Genomic DNA, 16671 nt, shown 5'->3' with positions numbered 1-16671 from the left:
CTCCGTGCAGTAGCCGACAAAGCTGACCAAGTTCGGATGACTAAGTTGCACCAAATAATCAATTTTTTTCTACACAAGTCATTTATGATTAGTAACATAGCTCAAAAGGTTGCTAATACTAAGAAAGTAATCTTCGGAAACACAAACCTACCAACCAATCCCGGCGTTGCACGAAATCCCTTACTGCAACAGCCATTCCAGACCCAGGATTCGAAGCAATGAGGGTGTGCTCATCGATCCACGCTCTAAATACTCGACCCATGGTTCCTTGCCCTATGAACATAGCTGGTTGAAAGTTTCTGTCGTTTTTACAATCTCGTTCAGCTCTATGGGCCGCGCTATGGGATATGCTGTGTTATCATTGGTAAGTACTACATGGATTTCAGTAATAAGATGCATAATAATGTGTTCATATTTATGCAACACGAGTAACATGTCAATCATATTGGCGTATTCGTAAGTAACGACAGCTGTAGAAAAGACGTCTTTCAATACCAGTATTGAAAGACACCAACTTTATTGGCATGTTCACTTTTAAATTGAAACGAGCCAATGACATTGGCATCATCTAATTTGTCATTTCATAACATCAATTTTTTCAATTTCTATATCAAACAATGGAATCCATTGGCTTCAAAGCACATAACATAATCAATTTATGATAACTGGGAGAGGCTGGTGGCTGCTGCTATGAAGAAGCAGCAGATATGGGAACTCTGCCATCGATCTTCCAGCACCCTCTCCGGTGCTTCGTATCTGTCTTCTCCTTTGGCGATCCGAGCTTCGAAATTTCAAGATCACACAAGCTGGTTCTGGTTGATGTCGAAGATGCAGCCTTGGCTTCTGTGAAGTTGCTTGGGGCCGGAACCTTTGGAAGTGCGTACGTGGCTATGATCGATGATCAGCCAAGATTTGTGGTGAAGAGGCTCGAGTCAGAGCGTATCTCTGAACTGGATTTCAGGTGGATCATGGAGATTCTTGGAGATGTTAGGCACGAAAATGTGGTCGCGTTAAGAGCTTATTATTCTTCTGATTATTACAGTAACGACAGTGTGCATTCGTTGTTACATGGTATGTTAAAACTCCATAGGTTCAACTCAAATTTAATTTCCTTGCTCCTTATTGAAGGGTTTAAATTTTTTGTTGTATTTGCTTCTTAGTTTTGATGCTGCATTGAGTGAGTTTATTGTGCTTGCATGTTTAGTTTGCTGTGTGTAGCGCTCTCCTCTTCGGATGTGGCGTATTGTTAATATTCATTTTCTAGTTCAGTTTTATCAAGTTAGCTCGATTTGTTCTATGTTCCTTGTGTCTCGTATCTTATGTATCGTATCATGTTTCACAGGCCAAACGGCAAATGTAGATTGGAAACCAGAGTAAAAATTGCCATTGGTGCAGCGAAGGGCATTGCTGAAATACATAAAAAATTTGGTGGGATGCTTGTCCATGGAAACATTAAGGCATCAAATATTTTTCTCAATCAACAACTATACGGCTGTGTATGCGATTTCGTCTTGTCAAACATGACGAAAACAAGACTCAAACCAACTTCGTCAGATGTGTATACCTTAGGAATTCTGCTACTCGAGCTTCTAACCAGAAAGAATCCTGCAGCTGTTAACCTAGTCAAACTGGTTAATTCAGTTAAAACTAACGAGAGGGCTGCTAACGTTTTCGATCCCGCTCTATTGAAGCATCCTTCCATTAGTGAACATATGATTAAAATGTTGCAAATAGGAGTTAAATGTGTGGCTAATTCAGCAAAAAAGAGACCTAAAATATCTGATGTAGTGGAGATTGTTGGCGGATATTGACATATCGAACCGAGTGAGTCGCTCTTTGGACTCAACGAGCTGGGAAGTAAAACTTGTATTTCTTGAGGATGTTAATGTAGATCCCGTATGTGGGATCGAGTATTTACTGGAGGCTTCTGCTGCTGAGGTGATTGGGAAAGGATCGTTCGGGAATAGTTACAAGATAACACTCGACAATGGAAGTATAGTTGTGGTGAAGAGATGTAAATATGTGAATCCAACATTCAAAGATTTTCAGAAGCATGTGGAGTTATTTGGAAGAATGAATCACACGAATATCGGTAGATTAAAGGCTTTTTACTATTCAAGATATGAAAAGCTTTTGTTGTATGATTATTACACTCAAGGCTGCATATCTTCGCTACATGGTATGTTGAATCTTGTTATTGAGTTGACAGAGATAATTCTGTTTCTAATGTAGGAAATACATTAGCTGTTTCTGAATGTGTTTATGCTGATTTTGTAAGGATAAGAGGCGATGACTGGGTTACCAGAGTCAAGATTGCTTTTGGAGCAGCAAGAGGTATCGCTCACGTCCACGGACAAGATCAGGATCTTGTGCTCGGAAATATAAAACCTCCAATATTTTCCTCAATGACCAAAATCATGCCATTGTGGCCTTTGATGCTGGATCGGCAAATCTGATAAGTCCCAAGAGGCTGCCACGTGTACTAGATTCGGTCTACTGTGCCCTGGAAATAAAAAACACGGGGAGAGTGTCACAGGCTTCTGATGTCTATAGTTTTGGAGTTGTGCTGCTCGAACTTTTTTATGGAGAATCATCTCAAGATTTTGCATCACTACCTGAGCTGGTTCGATCTGTTAATCATACTCATGAATTGCCTGCGGAGCTGGTGGATGTCGCTTGTCTGAGGTACGGAGACGAGAGTGTTGCAGATGGCAGCGGGTTGTGTTGGCACAGTTGTGGAATGTAGGCCTACGATATTTGAAGTAGTGAAGGTGATGGAGGAAATTGAATGTTCATCTGTTCAATCAGGATTGGAATCCTTATTGGAGAATCTGCTGCCCATGCTATCACCATAATGCACGGGGTATTTTCTTCGATTTTCTTTCATCCGCTTCACGATTCTCTTTTTGGTGAATCTGTTGCTCATGGTACAGAGTTACCGGACATTAGGAACTCCGGATAGAAGAACGACCATCAAGACTCCAAAAGAGAGCTGAAGGAGTTGATAACAGAGTTTGATTCAAAGAAGAGAATTAAGAATTCTAAAAGGGGTGTAAATGTTTACAGTAGAATTTATAAGTGTGTATCTGTTGGAGACTAAACAAACAGGAGGACTCATTCAAAAGATTAGTATGCTACGAGTGAGCGTCCATTTAGTCCTATGTCTCACACCAATTGTCTCACAACTGATGCAGTCCATTGAGTCCATAACAATCAACCACCCTTAAGGTCAACGTCCTCGTTGGTCACGGTTGGTTCTTTGTCTGGCCACCACTTGGAGTTGGCACCAAACTCGTTGTGATGGAGGCTACATTTCTAAATCCAAGTTCTCAATTCCATAATGCCAAACACACACTAAAATTGAAAAGGAAATTGGGACAACAAATTTGATACAAGCATGAGATTGATGGAGGACTAAAGATGCCCATCCATTTCAAGAAAAAAACATCACAACATCGGATAATACGGATTCAAGCTATACTAATCTCAATGACACTAACATTGTCATAATCCAACTGTGATACAGAAACAGCTGAAATCTGCAGCCCAACTCTTGTCCTCGTTAACTAAGCGAGATGGATGCTCCGGAATCTTCAAATCTTCTATATCACCTTCCAACATCTCCAACACTGTGTTCATTGATGGACGATTATCTGAATTAATTTGTATGCACCATAGACCAACTATTGTCATCTTCTCAAGAACACTCTTTCCAGTCACATTTTCATCTTCAATTTTATTATTCTCTGCCTCTCCAGTTACAAGCCCCTCGCCTTTGTTAATACAATCATATATCCAGTCTGGGAAATACTTGGTTGAATCATCTTTGTTTCCCCTCAACTCTCTGTTTACGCCCACTATCTCCATCAACAACATCCCAAAACTATATACATCGGCCTTGTGAGACACTATCTATTGATGAGTTCCGGAGCAACATAGCCTATAATGTCTCTTGCAGCAGTCATCGTCACTGTGTCCTTTTCTACCGAGCATAACTTTGCTAGCCCGAAATCGGAGACATTGTGTAACATCCCGAAATTTCGAACCCTAATTTCAGAGCCGTAGAATTTTTTTTATTTAATACTATCGATGATGTGGGAGACGTGAATTAAATGATGAGTGAATTTATTACATGAGCTCTTATGACCAAGTTGTGTCTAGGGTTGAGGCTTGGGTTGAAAAGTCAAACTCGTTGAGTATATGACGTGGCTTATGAATATTTGATTTAAAGGTGAAATTATGTGGTGAATTATTTGTTTAAGGGTGAGTGAGATTCTTAGAATATATCCATAAATACCATAACCACATTTTTGTGGAATTTTCGACCTCTTTATATTATTGGAGGGAATTTTTTTTTTCGGACTTAATTTATTTGCTTGGGTTATTATTCCAAATTAAATACAAAACCCAATTATTCCTTATTCCTTCATGAAAATTTCGACCCCTATGCCTTACACATGGAGATTTTCGAAATCTCCTATTTATGGGAGACTGGAATTATTTTATTTGTTTAATTGATTCCTTATTTGTTCCCTTCCATACTTTAATTCAAATATCCTAGCAAATCTTACCATATCTAGGGAAATCTTGCCTTACCCTAATTCAAATAATAATTAGGATTTATTCCTTATGAGAAATTCCCATAATTTTCGCCTATTACCCTATATATGGTAGGAAATAATTATTTTTATTCTACTCCATGACATCTTCTTCCCCAAGCAAGTTTTAAATCAAATCCCACAACCATTTAATAGGCAAAATCTCGCCTATTTCCCTTCCCTTAAGTCCACGCCTTTTTCCTTTCTACATGGGAGATTTTCTTTTATTTTATTTTGCTCCGTGATATTTTATTCTACTCCGTGAAAATACCAAATTAAATCCTAGGCTAATTAAATAGCCCAGAACTCGAAAATTCCTTATCTTTCTTCCCTATTTCATGCCACTTTTCTTCCTCTCTACTTCACAATATTTATTTTATTTTATTTAATTGTTGAGAATCAAATCTTCCCAAATATTCTATTTAATTACCTAGAGATTTTATTGAACTCTATAAATAGGAGAGAGAAAAACCCTAACCCTAGCATCACAATTTTCGCCCCCTCCCTCATACCACACGCCTCTTTTCCTCTCCACTTCTCTCAATTTTCTTCCACTTCCCTCCAAGATTTCTCTATCTTTTGAGGAGATTCGATTTTGAAACCCAAGAAATTGTTGAAGAACCAAGAGTATACTTTGTTTCTACTGATTGTTTCATCAAGAAAAGGTACCTTGATTTCCTCTTTTCTTATCTAACCGATTAATCGGTGTTCTTGAACCCTCATGCATCTAGATTGAGTGAAAGTGGGATAATTGGTATATAGAAAGTGCATGTGCGTGTGTGCGTGCGTATGTGTGTATGTGACGTGTGAATAACGCTCATGTGTGACATAAGTTGATGACAGATCTAAGATTGTCGAGTGTATAAATTTATATGGTGAGCATGTGTTGATTTTGAATGATAAAATAAACCGGATCGATGGGAAAAAGGGGAAGCGTTGGGACATGCATGATTTAGGAGTTGATGTTGAAACTAATACATGATATGTGCATATGTGATCAAAAGGTGAAACCTTGGTTGCGAAGCAAGATAACAAAAGGAAGAAACATACTTGAGATCTAAGCAGTCAACGTGGGCTTTATTCACTAAACTCTTTTATTTCCAAAATATTGATTATGGTGTTATAAGGGTGGTTTAAACTGTCATGCCATGCCTGTGATTGTTTTGATGATGTTGTGCGTCTGATGCCTAGTTTGAGAGTTCGCTCCATTGGGCTATGGATATGTATAAACGAATTCGGGTCTGAGTAGGGCCGCAAACCCTACTAGGCTAGTGTACACGGTGGGATCGGGAGCCGTCCTTGCTAGTTGGCCGGTCTCGTGGGTGAAAAGTGTGGCCACACTTTCATCGCACCATGGAAATGTTGTGATTGTGGAAATTTATGAGGAAATTGGGGAATTGTTTGACTGACCAGTCTATGAAATTATTTTTGTGATACTCGATGATATTTAATTTTCTTTTGATAACTGCAAAAACTCGAGTTCACTATGGTAAGGGTGCCATAATCTATTAAAATGTTTTGGCATGAGCCCACTGGGTATTTCAAAATACTCAGCCCTACATGTGTTTTTCTTATGTGCAGGTTGAACGGCGACGAGCGTTGGCGGTTGTTGAGCATAAAATGAATTATGAATCTTTTGATGATAGTTAGACTTTTGGTGTCGCCGTGTCTCAATACATGACGTCACTCCTCTTGAACGTTTCCGCTAGAGTCTTTAGTTCTTTTCTTACACTATTATTGAATTTGAACCTCTCTAGAGTTTTTATTTGATTTTAAGGCTTGCTTGTTGGGAAAAATATTAAATTATGGCTTTTTTATTTATCACATTTATGGATGGTCAAACTTTTTGATTAAACCCTAGTCTTATTCTTCGTCTCTTTAAGTTCCCTTAAGTCGCGATCGTCCGAATTTATTAGCCCTAGAAGGGCGATCGTGAAACCTTGGGGAGAAACTTGTCATCAAGAATTATATTATGAGGCTTGATATCAAAATGCAAGATCTTGATATCACTACCACTATGCAAATACTTAATCCCTCGAGCCACTCCAACTGCAATCATGAATTCTGTATCCCAATCCAATGAGGATGTTTTTTCTGGGTTGAATATGTACTTGTCAAGAGAGCCATTTGGCATGAAATCGAGAATGAGGACACGCTTGGATCTCTCTGCACAATATCCAACAAGTTTGACAACGTTGACATGATGGATCCTCCCAATTGTTCCGATTTCATTGATGAAATCTTTGTCATTTATTTTGGCTTTTTCTAAGAGCTTGACTGCTACGTAATGGCCACTTCGAAGCTTTCCTTTGGAAACTGAGCCGAAACCACCTTCACCTAGTTTTTCTCGGATATTTCTAGTCATCTTCTTTATGTCCGAGTAGGAGTACCTGATAGGGGGATAGATGGTTGTCACTTTGTAGAAAGCTCTCTATTTCCTCGTACGCGGACAAATGCCTTCTTCGGAATTTGTAGATCAAGAACCACATCCCGCCGAGAAACCCCATGATGAATCTTACTTCCAAGCTAACAACGGTCTGTTAAGGACCTTCTCCTTAACGGCGATCGGCAACGCGTCTGCGTCGATCGAAAAGTATTCTGGCGCTCAGCGTGGGTCAGCGGAAACGATAGTTTCAGGTTGTGCGCGGTTCCTCCATTGGGCAACGTGAGAACTAGAGTTGATAGATATATAATTCACAAGATTTGTGGGCAAATAATAATTCATTCATAATTGTGTTAATGAACAAAAGCCCTATTTATAGACTAAGGACCCTAGGGTTGATTCGACCTAATCCTATTCATATCAGGAAAGAATCAACAAAGAAAACCTGAAACGGAGCTTATAATTATGCTCGGCACTTAATACCAAAAATAAATAATAAAGATACTAATATTCAAAAAGGAAACAAAATCAAAAATAGAATCAAGAAAATAAAACATAAAATATCTTCTTCACTGGCGAACTACTTGGCGACGAAGTCGCCGAGTTTCTCCGGTGGTCGGACGTTTCATTTTGGCTTCGTCGTCGCGATGGACGATTGGTGCAGCACCTCGAGACTCTTACCCCTGAGTATCGTCGACGCCTCCTTCGCCACTGCTGTCACGTGATGCACTATTTTTTAGCGCTAAATAAACCTGCAAGTATACAGAGTATATATAGTACTCCCTCCGTCCCATTGAAGATGACCCACTTTCCTTTTTAGTTTTTCCCAGCTAAGATGACCCATTACTTAAAATGGAAACACCTTTATCTCTACTTTATTCACTCTCTCTTACTTTACTCTCTCCTCTTAACACACAAAATAAATTTGCATAAAATCCCGTGCCGCCCAAGAAAGGGGTCATCTTCCTTGGGACGGAGGGAGTACATCCAAAGGTCAGTACCGGATATCGAACACGGAGAAGGCAAACACAAAGTGTCTATACTCTACTAAGACTCAATTACTATCTGGAAAAGCAGTAGGTTTTGAAAAACTTTTGAAAACTATAAACAATAAAAAGCATGTAACAACTAAATGCAAATAAAACACAGAGATAATTGATAGAGATAAGGGAATCCCAGGGATGTGCGTTCACAGTTATAGTTATACAAGTTGCAAACTACAATACCCTAGCACAATTATTACTTTGATAGAACGAGTCACCTAGTTTATGCTCATGCGAGGCAAACGTTGATTACAAAATTAGGGTTGTCAATCCTAACACGTAACTCCATAAAACTCCTAAGACCCTTGAAAAGTCCTCACTCTCAATTAACAGTGCCGATTTAAGGGAAGCTAACTGTAGCGTCTACTAAGTGAATCTAACTCGCTAGAACTCTGTCACAGTTATGAAGCAAGCTATATTAAATCATACAAGATTGTGTCACTCAATCATGCAGCATCAAAACTACTTAGGGAAGAAACAAAGTAAAAACAAAACGGATATTAAATAGAAAATTGGAATTGTATAACCAAAGTCGTTACTAACACATCCCTATAATCCTCTGAGTTTAGTTACACATGATGAAATAAGCTAAATACATAGATTGAAGGGAAGACAATTGAACATAAAACTAAAGCAAATAAAACCCGTAGGTTGAATCATTGTCGTTCTTGATGTTCTTAAAATCCTTCTCCAACTCCTTGCACAAGTGAAGTACTCTAGCTCTTGATCTCTATGAATTATTTTGCAAGTAGAAGCTCTCTCTTTTTGATGAAGCTTGAGGTCTTATTTATAGGGGAAAACCAATCTTTGTTGTAGAAGGAAAAGATCTTCAAAATATGGTAAATCTTGGAGCAAATCTAGGACAGTGGCGGAGGGAGGTGGTAACACGGGGGTTCGAATGATCCCCCAAAAATTTCAATATTAGTATATTATATGTATACATAGTTAGAATATGGTAACTTAGCACAGGTGGTAAGAGTCCTTGCCTAGCATATCCCCAGCCTGAGTTCGAATCTCATCAAGATCATTTTGACTTTTTACCATTTTCAATTGTATTTTCACTATTTATCTGATTGTTTTTTTATATTTCTTATATCAATTATACACAAAAAGTTCATGTTTTAATAATTTACCATATGACTCATACCCCTGAATATAAATTCCTGGATCCGCCACTGATCTAGGGCATCTCGAATTCGCCACCTTTCTCCGGCGGGACGCCGCACCTTGGCCGGCGGTCGCCGCGTTGGAGTCCAGAGAGTCTGTTTCCTCGGCGGTTGACCGCCACACAACTTCCAGCGGTCTCCGGGCGAGACTTCTCTTTCAAGACTTTGCGTTTTGGCTTCCTTTTTCGGCTCAATTATCCACATTTCTAACAAAACACGTCAAAATACCAAAATAGACAAAACATGTAAATAATGAACGTGTAGAGTGACTTTGACATAAAAAACGGATCAAATAACGGCCTTAAAATAGTGCAAAATCCGAGCGTATCATCACGTCCAGCTGCTGGTCTGGTCCTGGCTGTTGTTGCGGGATCATATCAACTCCCGCCTCGATAGCGACCTCCTTGTCCTCAAGGAGCACATTTGGAAATTGATTACGCACTAGCTCCAAAGGCTCCCACGTCGGTGATTCTGATCCATCCGACCATCGAATAAGCACATGCTCTTGCGGTCGATCATCATGCAATAGCATCCTCCGATCCAACACTCGCACCGGACACACTACTAATACACTACTGGTCTGTCCCTGAAGAATTCCGATGGCTGTGTTATCTACGGCTCATCCCCATTTCCAGCTACAAACGCCCGGAGGAGGCCGACATGGAATACATTATGAATTCTACTACCCTCCGGAAGCCGTAGCCTATAAGCCACCGGTCCGATACGCTCCAGCACCTCAAATGGCCCATAATAGCGTCGCGCCAGCTTTGCAGACAGTGGCTTTGCTACCGAATGTTGTCTATACGGTTGCAATTTCAACAAAACCATGTCGCCAACAACGAACTCCACATGGCGACAATATTTATTTGCTGATTCGCGCATCCGCTGCTGTGCCCGTTCTAAATTGCGTCACAAGTCTACCAACAGCTCCCCCCCGCTCGCGTATTATTTCTGCCACTGATGGAGGCATCGTAGCCGGTGGAGGGGCGAAAATCAGCTTTGGTGGCTCGCGGCCGTATAGCACTTTGAATGGCGACATACCTAAGCCGGCATGATGGAAACAGTTCAGGGCCAGTTCCGCCCAAGGTAAGAAGTTCGCCCATTTCGACGGCCGGTCAGCGGTGAAAGCCCTCAAATACTGCTCCAAGCCTCGGTTGCGGACCTCCGTCTGGCCGTCCGACTGTGGGTGATAAGCCGTTGTAAAATTCAACTTAATGCCGCTCAGATGCATAAGATCCTCCTAAACTTGATTCAAGAATACCGAGTCGCTGTCCGAGACCAAGGTTTTTGGGAACCCATGATGGCGGACCACGGTGTTGGCAAGGGCGCAAAATGCGCATACTTAGACAATCGATCCACAACTACCATAATCGAGGTATAACCCCGGGACTGCGGAAGGCCGGTGATGAAATCCATGGAGACGTCTTCCCATATCTGCGTGGGAGTCGGTAACGGCTGCAGTAGGCCTGCAGGTTTCTGAGTTGAATACTTAGTCGTTTCGCACACCACGCAAGCTTCAACAAATCTCCGTACCTCCTTCTTCATATTCTTTCAAAAGAACCCACCTGCTATCCTCTTAAGCATCCGTTCGAACCCCGGATGCCACGCCGAAGGCGAGCTATGATACTCGGTCAAAATAGTGGTTCTCGCCGACGATCGCGAGCTGAAAAAGATCCTGCGATGGTAATATACCAACCCGTCCACCAATGATAAGTGAGGCAGCGCTCGACCCTCCTTGATGTCCTTCTTAATTTCCCTCATCTCCGGAGATGAGGCAGTCCCGCGGCGTAGTAGTTCCAGCAATTGTGGAACTGGATGAGCTGCCGCCGCCAACAGGGTTGAATCGATGCCTGCATTCCCCTCGGTGTCCGTCAACTCTGATTTGTCGAATTCCATTTCGACCGAGCCAGCCTCTTCGCGACGAGATAAAGCGTCTGCCGCACGGTTCGAACTCCCCTTTTTGTACTCAATAGTGAACTTGTAGCCCATAAGTTTTCGCACGTATAACTATTGGTCCGGAGTCTGCACCACCTGCTAGAGCAACTCTCGCTCTGGATAACGAACTCGTGCCCAAGTAAATACTGGCGCCACTTCTGCACTGCCTCCAAAATGGCGTACAACTCTTTGTGATACGTCGACGCGACCCAGAGACGGGGTCCCAACTTCTTACTAAAATAGGCAATTGGGTGATTATCTTGTAGTAAAACTGCGCCAATCCCCATATCAGAAGCATCTGTCTCAATACAAAATGGATGGTCGAAATCGGGTAGGCGTAGGACCGGCGCAGTGGTCATAGCCGCTTTCAATTTCGTGAAGCTCGTCTCTGTTGTGGGAGACCAATCAAAGGCATCCTTTTTCAACAAATCAGTCAACGGGGCAGCGATGAAGGCTTATTGGGCTATAAAACGGCGGTAGTAGCCGGTCAATCCCAGAAATCCCCGGAGTTGCTTCACATTCTTCGGTTTAGGCCATGCCGTCATAGCATCAATTTTTTTCATGTCGGCTTTCAACAATCCCTCGCCTATAAGATGACCCAGGTACTCGACAGTCGAGTTGCAGAAAGAGCACTTGGACAATTTTACGAAAAAACTGTTCTCCATCAGGACCGTGAGGACTGCGGACAAGTGTTGTCCATGAACCTCAGATTGTAAACCAGGATATCATCGAAGAACACAATGACAAATTTCCTTAGCATAGGTTGAAAAATGGCATTCGTTGCAGCTTGGAACGTGGAAGGGGCGTTCGTCAGACCAAAAGTCATAACTAGAAATTCAAAGTGACCGTCATGAGTGTGGAACGCCATTTTAAAAACATCCTCGTCGTGAAGTGTTGTCCATGAACCTCAGATTGTAAACCAGGATATCATCGAAGAACACAATGACAAATTTTCTTAGCATAGGTTGAAAAATGGCATTCGTTGCAGCTTGGAACGTGGAAGGGGCGTTCGTCAGACCAAAAGTCATAACTAGAAATTCAAAGTGACCGTCATGAGTGTGGAACGCCATTTTAAAAACATCCTCGTCGTGCATTCTGATCTGATGATATCATGAGCACAGATCTAGTTTTGTGAAAACCCGAGCCTTCCCTATTTCGTCAAAAAGCTCGTCTGCAGTCAGGATAGGGAAATGGTCTGGAACTGTTGCATTGTTTAAATCACGGTAGTCGATGCAGAAACAGAAAGTGCTATCTTTCTTGCGGATGAGGAGCACTAGGGACGAAAGTGGGCTGCTGCTCCTTTGAATAATACCCTGATCGAGCATCTCCTTGACTTGGCGTTCAATCTCATTCTTTTGGAAATAAGGGTAACGGTACAGTCGTACGTTTACCGGGCGTGTCCCTGGTAACAGATGAACGCGATAATCGTATGGCCTAGTAGGCGGCATCCCTTCCGGCACGACGAACACTGGTCTGAACTGCTCTAGGACCGATGCTACTCCTTGCGGTAAATCCGCAGGTAAGTCCTCGCGCCCTGCTGGCGTCGACGAGGCTACCTCCGGCTCCAAAAGGAAAGTTTCAAAACACTCCAGGTTGTTTTGATAAGGTATTAGTGCTGCTAGAGAGTGCAGATTGATCTTTCGTGGTGGAGTAAGCATTCCTTTGAGAGTGATCGGTTTATCCTTGTGTTTGAATTCCAATATTTTCCCTGCGAAATCTGCGGTGACCTTGCCTAAGGACTCCAACTAGTCCATCCCCAAAGTGATGTCGGGGCCGTGTACCGAAAAAATATGAAGGTCCACCATGAACACACTGCCTTGAATTTCCACCTGCGTTTGCCTTGATACATGAGTGCAAAGTAGGGCCTCACCATTCCCTACGTACACCCTAAAGGGGCGTATTTGCGATAACGGTAGATGTAAGCTCTCGGCGATCCGTGGATGCATAAAATCCCTATCGCTGCCGGTATCAATAAGTATGCAAACTGCTGGAGATTGGTGCCCCTTGCACATCGGAAGTCATGCATAAACAAATAAATCATGCATCCAGATCTATTTGACTGATTATAGGATCAATTAACCACATGTTAAACAATCAATTGCATTCAAGAACGCACATAAATTCATGCTTAAGGAAATTAAACCCTAATTAATTAATTATACGGTTCAGAATTACCGATCCGATTCTCTAAAGAATCGACGATTGCTTGAGCCTTCTCCACGTGAAGATCTTCGTACTCAACCAGGAATCTTCTAATCTGTATCCCGAACTCAGATAATGACCTTTGGGTGGGCAAAGCTCGTCAGAAGATTGAATTCCCACCAGAAGGGAATGAAAATTTTCGTCTCCTCTGGAGAGAGGGAGCACGAAATTTAGTGATAAAATTCATTAAAATAGTCTTCTATTTAGTCTCCTTTATATAGAGTTATGATGGGCCAGATTAGGGATCCATGGAGGTTTGACTTGGGCCACACCTATTGAACTTTCACTAATTAAATTGAGCCTCAATTTAATATAAGTCCTAACAGAATATTATTATCATCCACTATAGTATAATAATATTGACTGCCCGTCCAATCCCAAATTACGAGTAATTTGGGCTTTACCTCTTTAATTTATTATTTCCCGTGTTTAAGATATAAATATCCATTAATTAATTTAAGTCTGCTATTTGACTTTAATTAATTAATATGTTTTTCCAAGAGTTGTCTAGTTCAAAATCTTTATTTATTATTCTGGAATAAATTCCAACCGGCCGGGTTTCTGAATAATAAAACCTTTTTCGAACACCTCTTGAGGATATTATCAAACTGGACTCACCCATCACACGATTCATTGCAATAACAATACTAGCACCTCTAGACATGGATCACCACTACCCAAGATATCAGGATTCTTGGATTGTGAAAAATTCGCACCATTTGATAAATCAAAGTAGTGCATGATCAATATCGTATGCTCAATGTTATATCAACAATGATTAAGAAATAACAATCACCGAGACCTCGTCTTTCGGTAAATAGCAAGAAAGACTTATCTTAACTGTTAGATCCTTCAGTGCTATACCACACCAGTGTCGTTTATTTCCTAAGGTAAGGAAACATGCGGACTGACACTGCAACCTTTCGCGATAGGTAGCCAAAGCTTATCTAGGCTGTGAAATTATTTTTCTCTTCTACAAAGGACCGACTGCGTCACCTTCTGTGAACATCGTTCACGACCAGTCTACTATGCAGAAGAATAAGACTTATTTGCTTCTTATACATTTAAATGTTTGGGAAACATCTTATAAATGTACAAGCAAACATCAATGCGATAAAATTACTTCTTCTCGCCTTGGGTTGAAAGTGGATTGTAGAATATATTGAATACAAGCAATTCTATTCGTGCCACATGCTCGAAATATGCTTTTCAGTATACCAATCCTAACAATCTCCCACTTATACTCAAAATCATGCTTTCGAGTATACCCACTGCCAAAACTCTCCCACTTATACTCTAAGCAGGTCTCGGACCATGATACATCGAACTACCAAACTTTTCACCTCATGTGTAAAACATGTTGCCATATACGCATTTTGTGAAAAATTCTGACATGTTGTTCTCTAATGATATCTTGGTAACCATAATGTCTCGCTGCGCACTTAATCCTTAATTAATTTCATACTTCCTCTCTATGTGATTGCTTAGCCTTATCAGATTGTGTTTCCCTTGAGTTAGACACATGACCAGAGTAATTATAATAATATAAAATACTCATAGGCATACTCGGAATCATGGTCAAAGCTATTAGGAAGTTACTAAGAGTAACTACTACCTTAGCAGTTTCTAATGAAACCACACTTGTAATTTTCATAGAGTCCGTGATATAATCACACTCTTTCATTTCTAACGTTAACACATAGTCAGAGGATGACTTGCTCGATCATCGATCAATTATAGCAATTTGAGTCGATGTAACCTAAAGGGCATATCATGGATGTCTGGTAAACTAGATCATACCGTTTAGTCTTCTTCAAGTACTATAGTATATTCTTTACCCAATCCAATGTCCTTGGCCATGGTAAAATGATATCAAGCTTCTATGCCAATGGCAAAGCTAATATCTAACTTAATACACATCATAGCATACATGAGACTTCCAATTACGAAACTTGTCTCAATTCCTCTTGATCTCATTTAGTGTTAAAAAACACTTGGCTAGAGACAAGATAATTCCATCTAGAAAAGTAAAACCTTTTCTTGGAATTTTCAATGCTAGAGTGTCTAAGTATGATTTAGATGTAGGATTCTTTAAGAAAACTTAACATTCCTTTTCTAGCAATCTAATGACTTAGATGCTTAGAATGTAACTAGTTTATCTTAAATCCATCATCCTTAAACTAGGTAGACGACCAGTTTGCTACGCTAGATAACCATCTGAGTTGTTTATCAACTTTTATAGATGTCATCATCGTAGAGTACCAAGAATACCATATATAGTGCACTTTCAACTTTCTTGTACTTGTAGCTCTGTTTAAGGGCACTTGTCAAATTAATGAAACGCATATTCTATGATTTAGATACTTGCTTAATACCATAAAGGTCTACATAAGCATCCAAATCACATGTTTCTTGCCCTTCATTACATAACGATTAAGATGTTCCATGCAGATGATCTCCTCAAAACTTATACTAAAGAAAGCTGTCTTGAAAATCATAATGCATACATCCTAATTTATGTATGCTACAATAGACAATATACATATCGACTTAGGCAAAATGGCAGCCGAGAATATGATTCTCTCTGTATATAACCCTTTGCCATTATTCTTGCCTTTTGGGATCCATGTTTACACTTGCAGATCCACTAGCTCCCACTGGCTGAAAAAGTCTATGAGTAGTATCGCAAGTCTTGCAAATATTCTTGTCTATCTTAGATTATTATTCAGAATCTATCATCTTATCAAGAATGATTATCTGAATGAGTCATTGCGTCCTTGTAGTTACAAGGATTAGATTCAAGTCGATCTAAAACTGAGTCTAAAGACTCTTAGATCCATGAACTTGTTATGTTCGCAAGGAACGCTCCCACTACGACATGACTCTTATAATCTTAGGTACAAATGTTGATTTTCTAAGTGCATAAGTATCTAATGGTATGACTTCTTGGTTAAGAGATATTCTCATTATCTTGAGAATTATCATGCTTGTTAGGCTTGTAGTTCTTCTCATAATCTTCATCTAAGAATCTAGTATTCATGTAAACAAATACATTCTAGTTTTGAATAATATAGAACTTATACCATTTCTATCATTTGGGATAACTTTAAAACATAACTCAGTACACAACTCCAATTACTTGGATACCTTTTCCAAGACATATGTTGGAATAGCTCGACACCTTGAGATGTGTTGGACTAGACTAGCCTCTAGTCCACAACTCGTGTGTTGTAGAAGGTACTGATGTTATGGTAGTTTCTTTAAGGTAAACTCGTTGTTTCCAACGCATATCCCATCAATGATAAGGTATCATTGGGTACAACTGTTCACTTATCGAACTCGTC

General features: G+C 40.4%; 1 pseudogene; it reads left to right on the top strand.

Moving 5' to 3' along the window:
* Window positions 1-657: 657 nt before the first annotated feature.
* Window positions 658-16671, top strand: part of LOC125197355 (probably inactive receptor-like protein kinase At5g41680) — a 47128-nt pseudogene continuing 31114 nt past the window's right edge.

Source organism: Salvia hispanica, chromosome 2 (genome assembly GCF_029641045.1).
Source record: "Salvia hispanica isolate PSC_SH4W2 chromosome 2, Shi_PSC_v1, whole genome shotgun sequence".
NCBI lineage: Eukaryota > Viridiplantae > Streptophyta > Magnoliopsida > Lamiales > Lamiaceae > Salvia > Salvia hispanica.
The sequence above is the reverse complement of the archived record's forward strand: the minus strand, read 5'-3'. Positions and strand labels throughout refer to the sequence as shown.